Source organism: Chiloscyllium plagiosum, unplaced genomic scaffold (assembly GCF_004010195.1).
Source record: "Chiloscyllium plagiosum isolate BGI_BamShark_2017 unplaced genomic scaffold, ASM401019v2 scaf_2064, whole genome shotgun sequence".
NCBI classification, from domain to species: domain Eukaryota; kingdom Metazoa; phylum Chordata; class Chondrichthyes; order Orectolobiformes; family Hemiscylliidae; genus Chiloscyllium; species Chiloscyllium plagiosum.
In genome coordinates this window covers 63,883-67,491 of record NW_025215158.1, presented here as the reverse complement: position 1 = coordinate 67,491, position 3,609 = coordinate 63,883, and the positions used below count along the sequence as shown (strand labels likewise).

The following is a 3,609-nucleotide window of genomic DNA, read 5'->3' as shown; positions in this document are numbered from 1 at the left end:
GAAACCTTGTTGAGAATATGCACCGTGAGGATGAAGTATCTGGGAGGAGAGAAATCTTCAAACAATCCGTCTCCCCAACCTTTCATGCCCCTCCTGCCCTGTATATGGCTGAACCTAGAGATTACATATCTGAGTAATTGGTCATTCTAGAAGGTGCTGAACAGGAATGGAATCGAATTATCTACAATTCTGAGGAATTGCCTACAAAAGAATGGTTTTATCAGAGACTGGTTGAAAGGGCAGATGCCCAGTTCACTTCGAGGAGGCAGGGCAGAAATATTTGTGCCCTCAGTTTAACTCTATTTATATTGTTTAATCTGCTGAGGCCGTACTCAGGAGTCACAGGAGGAAAAAGGAAGTGCAAATGGATTGAGACATCAGCTAAGCCTCCAAAGTGTTGTCATCGATCTGCTCAGAGATCATATAATTCCTACAGTGTGAAAGCAGGCCATTTAGCCTATCACATCTACGCTGACCCTCTAAAGATTATCCCACCCAGACAAGGCCCACCCCCTCTCCCGTTCTTGTAACCCAGCATTTCCCATGGTTAATTCACCTGCCCTGAATACTATGGGCAATTTAGTATGGCCAATACAACTAACCTAAGATCTTTGAATTATGAGCTGAAACTGGAGCACTGGAGGAAACCCATTCAGACACTGGGAGAATGTGCAAACTCCAAACAGCCAGTCACCTAAGTCAGGAATCGAACCCACATCCCTGGCACTGTTGGAGCAGCACTAACCCACTGAGTCTCTGTGCCACCCATTACTGCATCATAGGAATCCACCTGGTAAACTTTGTTGCACTCACAGCCATAATCACAACCTTCTTTTTCAGATAATGAGACCAAAAATGCAAACAATACTCCAGGTGTAGTCTTACCAAGGCCATCCGATTGCAGCAAGACATCTCTGCTTGTGGACTTGAACCCTCTTGCTAAGGCCAACATATCATTTACCTTCTTTATCCAGCTGTGCCTGCAGGCTTACTTTCAGCAACTGGTGTACAAGAACATCCAAGTCTTGTGGCACCTCCCTCTTTCCCAATCTATCACCATTCAAATAATGATCTGCCTTCCTGATTTTACTACCAGTGTGAATAACCTTACATTTACCCACATTCTCCTTCATCTGCCATGCACTTACCCACTCACTGAACTTGTCCAAATCACACTGAAGCATTTCTGCAACTTCCCACTCAATTTTGTGTCATCTGCAAGCTTGGAGATATTACATTTAGTTCCCTCATCTGAATCGTTAATATATTGTGAATAGCTGGTGGTCCTAGCACTGATCCATGTTGTAGCCCAATGGTCACTTGATAGTATTCAGAAAAAGACCAACTTATTCCTCCTGTTTGGCAACCAGTTCACTATCCATTTCAGTTACACTATACTCCAACCCCATGCATTTTAATTTTACTTGCTAATCTCTTAAAGGAGTCTTTCAATAAGGTATCATGTAAGTCCAATTAAACCACATACACTGGCTCCCCCTTATTAACTCTGCAAGTTACATTCTTGAAAAGCATGTTCTCCCTTTCCAATCCAGTCGCTGTTTACCAAGTGCTCTATTATGAAATCTCTTATAACGGTGGAACAGTTGGGCGGCACGGTGGCACAGTGGTTAGCACTGCTGCCTCACAGCACCAGAGATCCGGGTTCAATTCCCGCCTTAGGCGAATCTCTGTGTGGAGTTTGCACATTCTCCCTGTGTCTGCGTGGGTTTCCTCTGGGTGCTCCGGTTTCCTCCCACAATCCAAAAATGTGCAGGTTAGGTGAATTGTCCATACTAAATTGCCCGTAGTGTTAGGTGAAGGGGTAAATGTAGGGGAATGGGTCTGGGTGGGTTACGCTTCAGCGGGTCGGTATGGACTTGTTGGGCCGAAGGGCCTGTTTGCACACTGTAAGTAATCTAAATCTAAATAACGGACTCCAGCATTGACCCCACTACTGTTGTCAGGCTAAATGACCTATCACTCCATGATTTCTCTCTACCTCCTTTATTAAATAGTGAGGTTACATGAGTGACCTTAGTGTAAATCCTAAATAGCGATGCTCTAATTTTATAAGATTTATGACCTCTTGTTTTGGATAGATGTGCAATTACACCTTTGATTAGGTTGATCAAAAAATATTTGCCAGTGAAATGTCAATCCATTGGTTTCTATAGCTCTTTAATTGTTGTCTTAAATGGAGCTGTTTGCCAAAAAAATCTTGTGATACACAAACAGTTTATACAGTATACAATGTCCTCTTAACACACGGCTGCCTTCATTTCTGCAGAATGAGTATTTATCCACTTCAAACAGTACCTAATGCCACATTTTATTATGTTTAGCGTAGAATTTTATGTATTTGACCATGTACAGCTCAAAAAAAATCACTGAACAAATTGAATCTGGAATAATTTGTTGAATGCATTTGCACACACCTATTCCCTAACGTCCATTTCTGCAGAATGAGTATTTATCCACTTCAAACAGTACCTAATGCCACATTTTATTATGTTTAGCGTAGAATTTTATGTATTTGACCATGTACAGCTCAAAAAAAATCACTGAACAAATTGAATCTGGAATAATTTGTTGAATGCATTTGCACACACCTATTCCCTAACGTCATCTGCACTCATTGCTTTTGAGTAAATAAGGGCAATAAAAATAATTTAGACGATAGTGGAACTTATGGGTATGTTAGGCATAAAATTTCATGATCAAAAGTGTATTTTTACAGCAGCATTTATGGTCCAAAAATTTGAACACATCAAAAAAAGATCAATTTTACTTTCAGTAAATTTTTGAAGCTCAGTTTCAATTGAAGTGCCGTAAATTCAACACTGCCTTCAATTTAAAACAGCATATTATTCTTTACTTCGGATAAATATGTTATGTTAATAATCCTGTGAAACAGAATATGCAAATTGCCACATTCAAATAGCTGTTTGAATGGAATGCCAAAATTAGGTTGGGCCAATTAGTGAAATGTTAAACAGGTTTCTGAAATCCAATGCATAAAATAAAACAAATTAGGCTGTAGGGCCAGGGATGGGGCAGGGGTGATAGAAAAAGATTCCTGTTAACTGGTGTGTAATTGCAAAAGTTCCAATTGCAATCAATTCAAATTCTCTTTTTGGGTTAAAAAAAGGTACTGTCCGTGAGGATTCAGTTAGAATGGTAATTCTCTAATTTTAGTTACATTAAGTCATGTGTAAACAAATATTTCTTTTACACCTAATGATTGAAATGGAATTTCAGTTGAAAAAACAATTAATTTCATGCAGCCAATATATTAATTTTACAATGAAATACTTAATGCAAAAATGCTGGAGCAAGACCTGTTATCACATGCCTCTGGAGCAGCTGGGTCTTGAAGCCAGGCCTCCCGGTTCATTCCAGTAAAGAATTCATCAAATAATATAACCAGTCTCCAATTTATTTTAACCAATAACTCATCTGCTTTTTTAAATGCAACCTGTTTAATCTCAATGGGAGACTGATTACCAAGGTTAGATCTCATGGAATAAATGGAGAACTAGCCATTTGGATATAGAACTGGCTCAAAGGTAGAAGACAGATGGTGGTGGTGGAGGGTTGTTTTTCAGACTG

At 39.6% G+C, this 3,609-nt stretch overlaps 1 long non-coding RNA gene across 1 annotated transcript; it reads right to left on the bottom strand.

Moving 5' to 3' along the window:
• Nucleotides 1-2,161: 2,161 nt before the first annotated feature.
• On the bottom strand, nt 2,162-3,560 carry LOC122548184. The gene is made up of 2 exons (XR_006311186.1): nt 2,610-3,560; nt 2,162-2,435 (listed from the first exon to the last, which is right to left on the bottom strand). It is a non-coding gene; the product is annotated as an uncharacterized LOC122548184 (long non-coding RNA).
• Between the last annotated feature and the right edge of the window lie 49 nt (nt 3,561-3,609).